Raw genomic sequence first — 14,959 nt, 5'->3', positions numbered from 1 at the left:
ACTTCATCAATGTGTATATAATGGTAAATTGTGTATATAGTTCATCAGAATTGTAAATTAATAAAACATTGTGTATATATACATATATAATACTGTGTGTCACGTCTTCATATGATGGTAGAGTACTTGTACGGAAGATTCACGGGTTTTCCTGATCTCCGAGCCAGCTCCTCAATCATCACTCACTTCGTGGATATATCGCGTGATTTTTTTGTTCACTCCTCTGCGCACATATTTTCCCTCCTCCTCTACCACTTTTGTAGTTGGGCAAAGTGAGCAAAGCGTGTACATACACGCTTCTAAGCAAGGCAGTTGCTGCTTTGGCGAAGAGAAGTACACTTCATGAAACGTTGACTCCAGCGACATTTCCTGTTGAAGGAATTTTCATGAGTTGAAGCCTTCATCTTCCCCTGAACTCCTGTCTTTGGATTTTTTTGCGAAAAGTGCTTGAATGGCAATGCGACACTGCCCACGCAATAACGATAACAGAATTGCTAATGCCCAGTTGGTCGGGAGTTGACGCGCGAGGTAAAAATGTTATACGTTTACGGTAACCTATGACTGGATATAGACGTCAGACTCTGCCCAGGCGGCGCTGTGAAAAACACTGCCACCAGCGCCCTCATCGCAGCCCTGGCGCTAACTGGGTAGGGCAAAGAGAGCCGTCCGCAAGCGAATGTGCATTGGCCACAATATATCCCTCCTCTTTCGTTGGTGTCGAGGCGCCGTTTCCTGAAAACCAAGGACCTGGAAAGCTTCTTCCGCCAATCCACGCTTCAGAAACAAAGGAAGCTGATCAAAGCGAACTGCGAGTACAATGCCAAATAAGCTTTAGTTATTCCGGCGCGCTGCAACTGGCAAGTACAAGCGAGCATCGTACGGCATCGAGTTCGAGGCAAACCCTCCGACATCCGTTCTCTAGCGCCTAAATGCGTTAAAATCGGGTATATACGTAATGCCACAGCGATGAAGTACATACACGATCAATTTACTTAGCTATGCATCTTCCGATCAGTGGTACAAAACTCCGTTCATCAGGGACGAATGGCCCCGGCGATTTTCGCCTTTGCAGTTGCATTCTCCGTTAATTCATCTCTCGCTTCCTGTGCATTGGACTGTTTTATTACGCATCCTCAAATGGTCTCTTGGTCGTCTTCCGTTTGTGCGTACTGCAAATGGGGATACGTGCGTGTCCACTTTCGCGGGGTACATCCAAAGGCAAAACCTTGGCCTCCGAGATAACTACGGCAACCGCGGAGGACACGGGCGAAACAAACCTGAAGGTGGTCACGACCAACATTCTGCGATTTACTTCTATGACGCACGTGTTAGCTAGTTAGAACCAGAACTATGATCCTTCAAAACGTACGTCCGCGATGCTGTGTTGTGACGACCAACTCGTCGCGGTGTGCGTATCACGCGTCTTCAGTCTGCCTCTAGCTGCTCACTTCGCGTTATACGACAAGCACCGCGGTCAGAGCCTCTTCTGAGCTTCATAGTCAAGGTTACTACGGTTCTTCATCAGGGCTACGCAAAACAACAGCAGAGCAACATTATCACACTTTCTCATGCGACCGGCTGTGGAGAACGCGGGTACTTCGCTTACCCAACACGCTCGCAACATCCCGTATCCAGCGCTCTCGCCTTTCTTCTTCGTACGACAACTATGGAAATCGGCAAAAGTGAACGTTGTTATTCAATCTTTTACGTCCGTGGCAATTCACAACGCAACAGTGCGCCTTTTGCGGCATTTCTTCGTACCGTGCGGAGGGGTCTCGTCTGCTGCTGTTTTCGCCGTCGTTCTGGCGAGTGATCCAGCAAGCACTTCACGACGGTTCGGTGGCGCGTCCGACTAGCGGAGAGCAATTCACAGCTTTCGTTCTGAGTGTTAAATACGCAAACACACGCGATATTAAGCTCAATCGTTGTTTCGCACTCGCTAGTTGCACCTGGTCCCATAGCAAACTGTGCGAGGGAGTCGGTCTATGCACTACTCAATACTTCGACAGGTGGCGCCACACGTCTTGGAAACTCCAGAGTCTGACGTCTATTAGACAGTTTGAGAATTCGGTACCCAAGCCCCTGGGTCCCCAAGCTGCCTTGGGTAGGCAGCTGTTGCGTTTCACGGATCAGCAGAGATTGGAAATAGAGTGAAACGCTGGCTGCGTTCTGCGCATGCGCCCCGGCCGCTCGTAAGCTTCTTGGGTCCCCAAGCTCCTTCGGGCCCCAATTCTCAACTTCTGTTATTCGTATGCCGCACGCTAGAATATTCTGGCACACTGTCGTATGGGTTGCGGTCGTTTCAGTGGTGCCGAAAATGTAGCACCAGTTCGTCTATTCATGTAATCCAACTGCTGCGACGCCGCGAACCAGGCACATCAGTTACTCTCACGGAAGAACGCCGTATGATTGGAGGCCATGCCGTCTCATTTCTTACGATCCACGAAGAAATGTGCAGAACTGAGTCGGCTGAAGCATTGGCCTGATGACAGTTGAACGAAACCAAGGCTCATCGCCCTACCTGTGGCGAAAGCTTAAGGAGAATTTTGATGTCGCTACGTTCGTGCCAGTCGACGCGACAAAGGCGACGAATGCACCCGCCATCGTCGAGAGAGAAGTGGTTTAATAATGAAGGTATAGTGGCACTATTTTCTGCAGCCCTCGAGTAGAGTGTACTAGAATAATTAGTACACTCTACCTCGAGGGAGCACGGCTAAACGCCATTGCGAAACGGGACGCAAAAACAACAGCTCAGGCAACGTCGGTTGTTCCGTGAGATCAGTCTGCAGGGCGTCCGCACCCACTGCAAACAAATGCAGAGGAGCGATGAGGGATATTACCGAAAGGGTCGAAGGAAGACGACTTGCTATCGTGCTATCTTGCTCGAGAGACGGCACTTGTTTTACGGCGCACCTGGATCGTAAATGCCCTGGAAATGCATTGGCTCCTATGGCGTTTTGAAAGAAAAGGACATCCTGTTTTTTTTTCTCGATTCACCAAGTGGGCCGAGCGGTGGCGTCGCCATACGAGGCGCATAATCGTGTCCGCCGAGTGTCGCCAGCGTCGCGGCGGGCCGCGGGGTGATGTGGAGAGGAGGATGCGAATGCTCGGCAGTCGGTGCTCGTGGTGCTCGTTCTTCGCCGTGATCGGATGCGTCGGTACGTTTCCGAAAGGTTCGCAGTGGGTAAACGTCGCTTGGTCGCCGGTTGCTGCTTGCACGTATGGACGCGCTAAGCGCGCTTCCGAGAGATTCGCCGACGTTTCTCGCTAGTTGCTGCCTGCGCTTCTCGGTAGTTCAGACGCGTCGAGTGTGTCAGCGGTGAATATACCGGCGATTGGGAATCGTTTGGTCGCCGCTTCCTCCTCGTTCTTCCGACAGATTCGCCGGCGCTTGTACTGACTGAACGTGGTGTAGTCGTTACTTGCTGTTCGCTCTTGAATGGTTCAGGCACGTGAAGCCGCATTTCTTCTATTTCGAAATAGCACGCACGACGTACAGGAAACAGCTATCTGCGTCGCAAGACGCTCACGGCGTTTACGCAACCCTGTATTTTTATCCACGACTCGCGATTTTGCGGTGGCGTTTATAGTCCTCTGGTCTACTAGGCGGACACCGAAATATGCGATAGATATTGTCCTGCGTTTCTCTGGCAATGGCGTTGAAGCGAATTGAACTCTTAACGAACACTGTCTTTTCGCAATAAGACAGTGGTGAGTTGTGCGGTGCGCACATACTTGTGGCCATGATACCATCAGTACATCATATGTGGGGCCTCTTCTCTCCACCGGGCAACCAAAATATGAGTGTGAGAGGTTTGCTGTTTCGCATGCAGGTCTGCTTATACCCGCCTGTGGCAATCTGGTTTGTTGGTCATCCAAGGAATACGGGGAGATGCCCAGTTCGATATGCGTATCACTTGTTGGGTGACGTTTGCCACATTAATGGCGCTTACACTTGCCGACATTTCTGCATTAAGTGTACCTATTGCGCAACTACACGGTTTTTTTTGTATCCATACCCTATATGAGGCGCCCTCACAGGGGTATTGACTTGAACACGTGTGATCATCACACCCGATCACCTGAAGGACTGCATCTGTGCTCCGGTGCTGTTCCGATAGGCTGTCACTGGTGAAATACCCTTAATGCTATTTTCTTATTTCTTTGGGGATGACGAAGCAGCCGGAAGTCTAGCACTTTTTAGTTCTAGCACTTGTTGCGAAACGAGCCCACAATAGGCACTGTACTCCCAGGCTCGCCTCCAGCCTCTGCTACAACACCCTACCATGCGCAATTTAGAGGTTGACTTGCTCCCTGTCATCACAGAGATGAGCACTATTTCTTAGTAGGCGATTTAGCGATGGCCTTATGGCAGATAAGTTTGCCTTGGCGCCGCGAAAATTTTTGCCGTCATTATTAAATTTAGCCCGTTTCACTTGTGGATGCGCTGAATCCCGTGGCATTTCGTCACGTCTTGGCAAATGCAGCCGCGCCCTTTCGGCGCATGCCAGCCAGATGAAGCTTTCGAACTCCCGTGACACACTCATTTCTTGTACTACTCATCTATAAAATCAAGGCTGTTGTGGCATTGGTGGAGTCCTGTTAAAGAACAAGATGTGCAGATTTGCGGGACTGAGCACAACCGATTTCTTCGTGTCGGCGTTACGCGAAACTTTGCTGTCGACAGGCCTAAAATGCAAGGTGCCGCTTCAGGCAGACGTATGGAGGCTGGTATGCGTGAAAGCACCTCCGTTCCCTGCTTGATTGACCAGCATCCGACGTACGCGTGATAGTCCACTGGCTGAGTATCTGGCGTCGCGCTCTGATAGCTGCGCGCTTTACCGGGACACCAGCCGGCAGCAACTGCATTGAGGCAGCCCCTATATGACCACGCAGCCAATACGGCGATTCATATTCCAACCCTGTGTTCCTGGAGCGTGAGATGGCGGGTGCATTGGCGATCACCAAGGAACGAAGTGCGCCCGAGCCAGAACACGTTTGAGGTGTTATGGAATCCGCACACTCCAGCATAAGGCGGATGTTAGGTGTGACAAAAGAGGTCTGGTGACTGGCGTGGTTGCCAGCATTACTGCTGCCTCTCAGAAAGCCGGGTGCCAGGCCACTGGCATTGCGTTATAGTTGACGTACGCCACTTCAAGCTTTTTGAATGGGCACACTGCTTGAATGGGCGCACTGCTCAATTAGTTACTGCATGTAGAGGGCAACTGTAATGATTCAGTGATTCCACTCCTGCGCTAAATTGGATTTACTGCGCCATCCTGATAAAATCAACTTATATTGCGCCAGAGACTTGGGTTTGGGGGCGGCTCGTCGAAACGTGCAGCTTGATCTTGAAGCCGGCAAGTCACAACCAAACACCAAGAATAATTCCGCTGAATAAACAGCGCTCTCGCGAGCCTCCCGAGTAACCCCTCGAGCCATGCTCGGTGCCGACGCAGCTTCCGTAGTGCAAGTCGGCCCGACGGCAAAACGCATCCTCCGCAGAGGCTCGGGGCGCCTAGGCCATTCGGTAGCGAGGAAGTGTTTCGGCGATTCATCGGCGGACGTCGCATATTCCAGAAACGCTGCTAATAGCTTGTTTCAGGCGTCGCATGGCACGTAATTAAAGCTATGTTCAATAATAACTACACGCGTGCCGCTAAAATGTCTGTCACTATAAACATCGCGGAAAGAAAACTGCGAAAACTAGCCATAGACTCAAATTTTCCGAGCTTCACGTCCGTGGAAGAGCACGTGAATGGTGGGAACGCATTTCCTCGAATATTGCTTATCCATGTATCTTCATCCAGACGAGCTTTTTCGTAATGTTTTTCCACCAGCACATCCGAGTTTGTAATCGCTCTTGCGGTAAATACCTCGCAAAAGCCCCTGCCCTTTCGAGCTCGGAAGTGTTAGGGCCCAACTTCGAATATTTGTCTGTTTTTTTCAAATGTCATCTCATTAATAAAAGTATGCCTCCTGGTTGGAAAAGCCGCAATTCTCTTTTAGTATGTGCAGCTGTCGTTAGCGGGCCCGTCGCTAACGGCCCTGGCGTCGGAAGGCCCATTGTGAAGCGGCGGCGCTACGTTACACGTCCAGCTCTCGCTTTCCGGGGTCACTAGCTGACCGTTAAATAAATTCGTTTCCCTTAAAGACGAAGCAGTGAAGGCGATAGCAACAAGTTGTTTTGTTATACGAAGTAAGGCTAGTAGCTAACCCTTTTGCATCCGATCTCGCGTAACTCAACAAAACGCTGGTTTAAGGGAATATGGACGCCCCAGGGAACGAAGCGGGCTTCGTGCTATCAGTTCTCTAAACGCGAAGTGAGCGTTGAGAGTGCAACAAGTTTGACCCGTCTCCTAATGCCTGTCGAGATAGCGCGCGCTCCAGCCACACCCGCGTCCTTCGAGCGACGGAACACCCCCCCCCCCCTCCACCCCATCTCTCGTCCCCTCATGCTCCTCACGAGAGACGGGCGGGCGTTTGCTCTAGTCTTCATTAGCAATCGACGGCAGGCCTCGCGCGCGGGGTGATTTTATCGCATACGCCCTCCGTGCGACGGAGACGGCCGGCTCGTTTCATCTTCGCTTCAGCCGCGTTAGCTACAGCTTCCAAGGAGCTTCGTCAGTGGCGTTATGATGGTAGCGCAGTTCTTTGACGGAGGTAGGTTTGGGGGAAATTCGGCCACGGCCCCGAGCTTGGTCGGATCGGGAAGGATTCCGTCCTTGGACACGTCGTAGCCTAGGATTGTCACCTGCCGTGCTTTAAATCGTCACTTCTTCAGATTCAATTGGAGGCCGGCGTTGCTCAGACGCGTCCAAACGTGCCGCAGACGTTCGAGATCCGTGGAGAAGTCCGTAGCGAAAACGACGACATCGTCCAGATAACATAAGCGCGTGTGCCATTTCAAGTTGGGGAGAACGGTGTCCATCATGCGCTCAAAGGTCGCTGGTGCATTATACGGACAAAACGGCATGACGTTGAACTCTGAAGAGCGTCATCAGCCATGGGTACTTGCGGTACCCCGAGCGTAAAGCGAGAGACGAAGAGAATTCTGCTGCCTGGAGGCTGTCAATCGCATCGTCGATTCGCGGCAGTGGTTAAGCATCCTTGCGAGTGATCTTGTTGGTAATCCACGAGAACCGCACAGAAGCATCCTTCGCAACGAGAACAGGAGACTCCCGTGGGCTGTCCGAGGGTCTAATAACGTCGCTTCGAAGCACATCGTCGACTTGCTCATCAATTACCCGACGTTCTGCGGGAGACGCGATATGGACGCTGCCGCAGTGGCGCCTGGGCGCCAGTGTCGATGCGATGCATAACAGCGGACGTGCGGCCTAGAGAAGTTTGCCCGACATCGAAAGAAGAACGAAGTTCTTCCAGTAGGCACAACAGCTGGTAACGCTGGACCGTGGTAAGATTGGCAGCAATGGAAGGACCAAATACATCAGCGGGTGACGACGTGGAAACAGCACTGATAGTACGGGAGCTGGTACAGTGTGAGTCGTCGGGTGCGTCGTGAACGTGTGCGTTTTCGAGGGGCTCCACTCTGCGAAGACATTCCCGTGGCTCCAACGTAACAATGTATGGGGATGGGTTGGTAACAAAAATAGCGGTGCTGCCGTGAGTGACTTGCGCGGTCGCGAAAGACACCAGCGACCCTTTCCTAGTGCATACGCGATCAGATGGCAAAATGAGTGCAGTGGTGTCGGAGAGACCGGCGCAGGAGACTGGGACAGCCGGTGACGAGTTTGGAGGCACTTTGATATCGTCTTTGTCGTGGATCCTGCTCAGTGCCGATAGACTGTCTGCCGGCGTCAAATATGAGAACTGTGCGTGTTCGATTGCGGATGGCGCCCAATGAATTGCGGCGTCGTGGCGCGAAAGAAAATCCCATCCCAGGATGACGTCGTGAGAGCATGCAGCGTGCGTGCGCCATCGGTTCGCCGGGGCAGGTCCCGGCCATGTCGCAGGATGCGATTGACAGGGCAGCTGCTAAAATAACTGCATTGTGGGCTGCAGTCGGGGCCTAGGGATGACGCCAGCGTAGGGCTAAACTCTGAGGCAGCCGCAAGGATTGCTTGGGGCGTCCTGGCGACAACTTGAGCGTAACTCTGTGGCTCAGGAGCCGGAGGTTGCTGGTGGCAATCAGGCATGACCTCTGCAATTTGCTGCTCAATCGCTCGGCCCAGGGGAAGAAGGGTCGTCGACGAATGTTGAACGTGCGGCGGGTGGGTAAAAGCCAGGAGACAGAAATGGCGTGCAATTTCCTCGCGCACGAATGATTTCACTTCTGCCAGCAACGCGGCCTGGTCAGATATCGCCGCCAAGCCAGGAAGCTCTGCTTCGCGTGATGGAGAGCGACGGGTTATCGAAGGCTGCCGGCGGAGCTCCTCGTAGCTGTGGTTCAACGTTATCACAAGGGTTTTGGCGTGCAGCATGGTGTCGTCGTAAATGCCTTTCATAACTTTCCGGATCTTCTCAGACTCAGACATGATACGGCTGGCTTTCTCACACCGGTCGTGGACGTCTTCGATATAACTTGTGAAAGATTCACCGGCCTGTTGAGCTGTTTCGCGTAAACGCTGGTCTGTATGCAGCTTACGGACTGCAGGGCGACCGAGAACGTTGATTACGGCGGTCTTCAAATCGGGCCAAGTCGCAAAATCGGACGCGTGGTTGTACCACAACCTTGTCAAAGCCCGCGAGGTGCAATACCAAGTTGCGCAACTTGCCTGCGTGTCCCATTTATTGGATACGCTCACGCGCTCGTAAATTGCGAGCCAGTCGTCCACGTCGGTGCCATCGGCACTAGTGAAGATAGGTGGATCGCAGATGCGAGGGACACCGGGACATGTGGTCGGGTGTGGGAGGAGGCGTTTGCTGGGTGGCGTCTTGAGTCATGGTAGATGGCAGGGTACGGGATTCAAGCTCCAGGGGCATCGAATGGGAGCACAACACTCTCCACCAATTTGTTAAGGTGTTTATTTGACGGCACTCACCGACAATGCGCGATGGCGACGGTCAAGGCAAAGCACAGACTCTCAGCGCGAGCGGCGTCCTTTCAGGAGAAGCCAAAGAGGACGACCAACTAGAAGGCGCTGCACAGGGCAACCCATTACTCAGATCCAAGGCTTCGCAACATCACGTATGTTATTCATTGCTGGCGCTTGTTTGCGGCTTCTGACAACGCACTTATCGGAGCTCGTTTTCTGCGCTTGGTGGACTCATACTGAAAAATGTCCATAGAAGTCGCATATAGTTGCCATGCTTCTGGGGGTGTTCGCACCCACTGAAGTTGTCGCCGCACCACTAGTTGCGCGTCCTGCGCGCCGGCTATTAATGCCGGGTTACTAATGGCGGCGTAGTTAGCGTTGTCGCCGCCTCTACACGGGCTCTCGCGGGGCCATGACGAGCAGCACTCACTATCTTGGGTCTTTGAGGCTGCTCGTGGACGGTTCGCTCTTGCGGGTTGGTACGTGGGGAGATTCCGCGTCTCGTACCCACGGATTCCCTCCCGTGCTGAGTCAAACGTTGGCGAAGCCGTCATTGTGTTACCGTGTTTCGTTACGTTGTTCGTGCATGTTATACGTGTGTTCTCTTGTGTTATATGCTGCCATTTTAGTTGTATAATTCGGCTAGCGGGATCGCTGTTGTGTAAGAAGTACCAATAAATGTCAATGTATTTGTTACACTGCGATGTGGACTTCATCCGTTCCTGCAGCGAGTGAGAGATACCACATGTTTGACGCAGATGTCGGTTCACGTCTGGGTATCGGCTGTTCCCTGTTATAATTCACAGAGAGAACTGATGTATTTCGCGATCCACTGCGCGAATAGCCCTCCGAGCTTCAGCGTCATATCGGCATTCAGTGCTAGCATAGCTTTATTTAGAACACACCGGTGTTGATTCGATTACGCTGTCGTGTTGAGAGTGCCCGTAGTGAGGCGCGCGAAGAGACATGCATGCATCTGGTACTCGATTGTTACTCCCTATTCATATTTAAGAGGCTGTACGGTCAACGTTCATTTTCGCAAGACGCATATCGTCGCTTGTGTGGATTTGCTTTGCTTCGGATTTTCTTTCCCCATTTCATCGAATGATACGAAAGGCGCTGAAAACAATCTGTTTTACAGCAAACAATGGTATCGCTACAGAGACTGCACCGTGACGTACAGAATGCTTGTTATAGATTGTACTGAATTTGTATCTGTCCCACACTTGCTCCAAGGTTTCGTCAATGCTTTCTGGGTCGTTCAGCTTGCTTTTCAGTTGGTTACGACTGGATGCGTTTCGCCGTACACAACCTTGCAGACCGGCCCATTTTTTTTATCACCGCCACATGACACTCTTCTCCGCGCGCCCTCATTCGTGAAAACGTGATCGGCGCGAAGAAGGGGGCGCCCTTCGATAAGTTGAAGCGCCTCTCCGTCATTAACTGTGGCGTTACTTTGAGATTCGTGTAACTCAGTATTCTTTGGGCAGTTGCCTGACAAAGCCGCCACAAAGCGGTTACTTAGGCTGTGGACAGACGCAGGCGATGCCTATGTAGGTAAAAAACTGTTTGACGTTCGTCTACCATGTGGGTTGCTTAGAGGCGCGCTCTCAATTCGAAAGACTTCCGTTAAGCATACTGATGATAACGAGAGGCGCGTCACACGTAAACAAGTTAAACTCCTTTATAAAGTCTAGCGAAACGTTCGTACTCGGTAATGCGTCGTGCTCTCGAGCGCCTTCTAGTGGGTCGTCCTTGTCTCTGAGAGCACACCCCTGGTGCTGAGAGTCGGTCCCGCCTTGACGTACTGTCGCTGTCGCGCATCGTCGCCGAGTGCCCGCTAATAATCAGGATCGGTGAAATGGTCCTTGCATTAACACTTGTAATTCCGGAGGGCGACCGGGCGGTCGCCGGTTGCTCTGAGCTGTCGAAGGCGTGTGTGATCTAGGCCGGCCTTGACCAAAGCGTTATGTGCACTTCACCCTATCGGAAAAAACAGCGTAGCCAGTGCCTTTCAGCGTACTGGGTGGCACTGGAAACGCTGTACAGTGTGTCCCAGTGTACTGCAGCGCGCTGGGAGCCACTGGGACAAATTGTACAGCGTGGCCAGTGCCGCCCAGTGCGTTGAAAGACGCTGCGAATGCTTTACAATGTGGCCCAGTGTCTTACAGCGCACTGGGCGTCGTAGCGAAACTGGCTACGCGGTACAGTGTCTGCCCGCGCACTGGGAAACTGGCAGCTCATTGAAAACACTTGTTGTAAGGTTGTTATGCGTATCGGCGTGTGAGGACCTGATAGGAACGGCAATGCGATATACTTTCGTGGCGCCGTGTTGCTCAGATTGAGGAAATTGCGGTGCTGAAAAAAGGTTACAGAAAGCTAACCTCCATGTTATTAGATTTCCTCGCGGCCGACGAGAAAGGGCAGATCGTTCCGCTGCTCCGGTTAGTGCTTACGACTGACGCCGCATTTACTACGTTCGCCGTTCTTAATAGATGCGATATGTGACAGCATCGGCACTCATCAGAGGACACTCTTTCGTGTCATGCAGGAATCAGACAGTTTTCACACCGTGTGCTTGCAGGCACAGACAAACCGGCTTAGTGTATGAGCTCAAAGCTGCATCGCGGCTACTCGAGCATGCCTGCGCTGCTGTTGACATAATTACTTTGCAAATACATAGCGATAACAATTACATGTTAGACAGGTAGCTCGAGCGCGTCACGACTCCTAGCGAACGGACCGATTGTATATGGAGCGTGTTGTCTGCAGTTTGTTTCGATTGTTTAGTTTAACAAGGTAGCGTTTGGTGGGATGCTTCGCGCGCGTATTGCTTCACTATGCGTATTCTTCAAGCGTTCCATGTGCTATCACTGCGAAACTCAGAGGCTGCCCGGATGGCCTGACCGCCCCCTTTACGTTTTTTGTATTTATATCAGAAGAAGAGTACATCTCAGGCTCTCACCAGAAGCTTATACCCCCTTAGGAAAAATTCTGTATCCACCCCTGTGTGCTATGAAATGTTAACGGAATCTTGCGTGTGGGCACTTTTCGTATGAAACAGAAAAAAAGAAGGGCTGTTCCAGGAAATGTGTTACACTCGGCCGTGGGTGCGCTACCGTTAATTGGTTATGCGCCGCATGAGGTGGCCTTCGCTAAGCGTTCAGTCGTGACGCAAAAACTGCTTGCGGGAAACGGGGTGACCCCAATGTGACGATGGTGAACGCCAATATTCTCGCCTGTAGTGTTATTTACGAGCAATGTCGGAAAGGTATTCAATAAAATGCCAGCCAACCAGCACATACTTCATGGAGCAACTAAGACGTTTACTTTTCATGTTCACTTTTCACGTGCGTGAGAAGTGGAAATATTTTGCATTTTAATAGTGCGTACGTCCGGTGGCTACAGCAGCGAAATATTTTTTGCTTCAAAAATAGAAAAGAGGACAACATTTTATTAAAATAAATGCACAATACATATGGTCGACGTAGGGCTGTCGTTATGAAATACGCTTTGAAATGAGGGTCAACAGCACTTTCTAAACGTCCGTCGCTGTGCCTAGCCGTGTCCGCGTGCTAAAGCCTACTCCCAACCATCATACACTACACGCATGGTATTCAGATAGCTAACAACGCTTTACTCACTATACTGAAAGTAGACAAAATGTATAACCTAGCGCTAAACTTTCATTCTCAACGGGACGACAGGCTTACATGTGACTCGGCGACAAACTTATACCTTCTCGTTGTGAGGGAGTCTTTACGCGTAATAATTGTCAAGGTTGTTATTGGGTCGCGAGAAATCGAAAGAAAAAACTTGAAATATCTTGAAAATATTATTCTATTCTGGTGTCCTACGCATACCTAGCTTTAGCTTTAGTTAAGCGACGTACGTACGCATACGCTAAAGCAATCATCTGTCGAGCGCGCGCGCGCTTTCTCAGAAGTGTGTGATCGAGTGTCGTGAAAATAGTTCATATAACTGCATCGAAAGAACTTATCATTTCCAACACACTATGACATTAGTATTTGTCTGATAATAACGTCAACCTACTCTTACAGCCAGTAGTTCTATATGGGCTTGTACCGCTGAAAGCCGCACGTCACCGGCAACAGTGAGTCAGCAAATGTAATGCTCAATCTCGGCGTTTCTAGCTTCTGATTCATACAGTCGACTGTGCTAATATGGCCCCGCTTGAGTCAGGTATGATCGAAACTACATTTGAACGGTTATCAGATTCTTCGTAAGTGAATATCCACGTTCTTCACAGCGTTCGCGGCGCACGGAGTACAGCTCTAAGCCTAACGGTCTGTTCGCTGCGGCTGTATAGTACGCGGAACGTAATCAAAAAGCACAGAAAATATGTTTAAATGGGTGACGAAAACTAAAGTGTTCAGTGTGCAGGTCAGATGCATATGATTTTTTTACACAGGTATGACTGTTTAGCGAGTCGGTGCGATTGCCGCAACACGTCTGCGGTTAAGCTAATATTTTTTTGCGGCAAAACGTGCCAGATGGACGTTCTGATCCTAGGCAGCACGTAAAAAACAAATGAACTACCTTCTTTTAGGTTCTCGCGAGCACGAAGAGGCTGAAATCTACGTTTCTAAATGAGAAAAATGAAAATACTTCCTACCGGAAGTAGTTACAACATGAAGAAAAAAGTGAATGTTTCTCGTCTTCCAGGTGTGGTGCAGCGGTAACGTGTCAGATTCAGAATGCATGGTATGTCGAGGTGGTGGGTTTGACTCCCGCTCGCAGACGCAGTGCTCGCGTATCAGCCCTAATTACGATCTGGGTATGACCACAGTTTTTTAAAAAATAATTCGGCCCGTAACAGGTGGTCCAGTGTGCAGTGCGCCAGCGTCCAGCGTGCCTCCTGCAGCGTCCCTACACAGCGCCACACTGGTCCAATAATCAGGTATGACACTGGGACAGTGCCACTGGGTTTTCCAATAGGGCAGTTATAAAAGCGTCACAAAAGGTGCATGTGGTTACGTACGCTGCGCGGCAGTGTTGCAGGCCAGTGGGCTATTACTGCTGGTTTAAACATAACCCTAACACGAAGTATTCGAAGCGCTATCTTCTCTAAGCGAGTAAGCCCACCAGGGAGGTCGGAACAACACTGTGGTATGAGTGTTCGTGTGGTGCGTGGGAGATATTCCTTTTGGCGCAGCAGTCTTTTGCAGTTACCTCCGGGGAATTGCTGCAACGGGTAAAAAAAATTCTAGCACCTCCGCCTCGCGGGCATTGACGAAACAACGCAGCTGGTGGCCTTCCCTTCCTCAGGCTATTGCATTTTTATGGTTTGCAAGTACTTCAAATATGTTATATCATTGCTCTTTAATAAACACTCTTTTTGAAGCATTGAGGTGGTATAGTTTTATTGCATCTTAAACATAACACTAGGTTACAAAGAAGCCTTCGCTTAAGACGCACGTCAGTGGCAACGTCACCAGGAATGTTTATGGGAAGGCAATCTATAGTTGTCTGAACGTCAATCGGCACATTCACCACCTGTCCTCTTAATTCCATACTTGCCATTGCCGTGCGTTAGCCCGTCCCCGCTTCGGTTCTCGCTGACGCTCGCACCGGGCGGCTTCTTCATCCGGAGAGCGAGGAAACTTGAGCATTCTGAATGTGCCAATGTCGCAGAAACGAGACGAGAGAACTGCGTTATATGCGAACGAAAGCAAGGTTCTTTTTGTGTTATTTTCTTTATTCTTACTGCGCGCGCCTTCGCTGCCCGCAGTCTTCTTATTCCCCTTGTTGTCTCCTATGAGTTTGGCAACATATGACCATATCTGTGGCATGTAGCATAGTGCCGCCGCCGGCGGATATTATGCGTGATCCCTCTCGAGCAGTGGGAGGCCGTGATGACCAGCTCAAACCCAGTCGTCCAGGAAATGGTCGTTGAGTGGGCCACACGGGTCGCCGTCAACCTTGGGTTGATGGCCATCTAA

The sequence above is a fragment of the Rhipicephalus sanguineus genome, chromosome 11 (genome assembly GCF_013339695.2).
Source record: "Rhipicephalus sanguineus isolate Rsan-2018 chromosome 11, BIME_Rsan_1.4, whole genome shotgun sequence".
Taxonomy (NCBI): domain Eukaryota; kingdom Metazoa; phylum Arthropoda; class Arachnida; order Ixodida; family Ixodidae; genus Rhipicephalus; species Rhipicephalus sanguineus.
Note: the sequence above shows the minus strand (reverse complement) of the source record.